Here is a 281-nt window from a genome sequence, read left to right as displayed (position 1 = left end):
TTTAAGTTGCAACTTAAACATTTAGCTAGCAAGTTAAATATTTAGCTAGCAAGTTAAATATTTAGCTATAGACCGACCCTATGCTGGAAGTACAGGTCTTGGATCAAAAGTTGTCCTTTCTTGTTGACACAGGGGCAACTTATTCAACAATGAACATCCAAATAGCAGAACCTCATCTCTCCGCTGACACAGTTGAGGTTGTTGGCTTCTCTGGGGCTCCTCAAAAACTGCCTAAAACTGTTCCTCTTCATACCAGGCTGGGAAAACAGACTGTTATGCAT

This window comes from Austrofundulus limnaeus, unplaced genomic scaffold, assembly GCF_001266775.1.
Source record: "Austrofundulus limnaeus strain Quisiro unplaced genomic scaffold, Austrofundulus_limnaeus-1.0 Scaffold1085, whole genome shotgun sequence".
Taxonomy (NCBI): domain Eukaryota; kingdom Metazoa; phylum Chordata; class Actinopteri; order Cyprinodontiformes; family Rivulidae; genus Austrofundulus; species Austrofundulus limnaeus.
The sequence above is the reverse complement of the archived record's forward strand: the minus strand, read 5'-3'. Positions refer to the sequence as shown.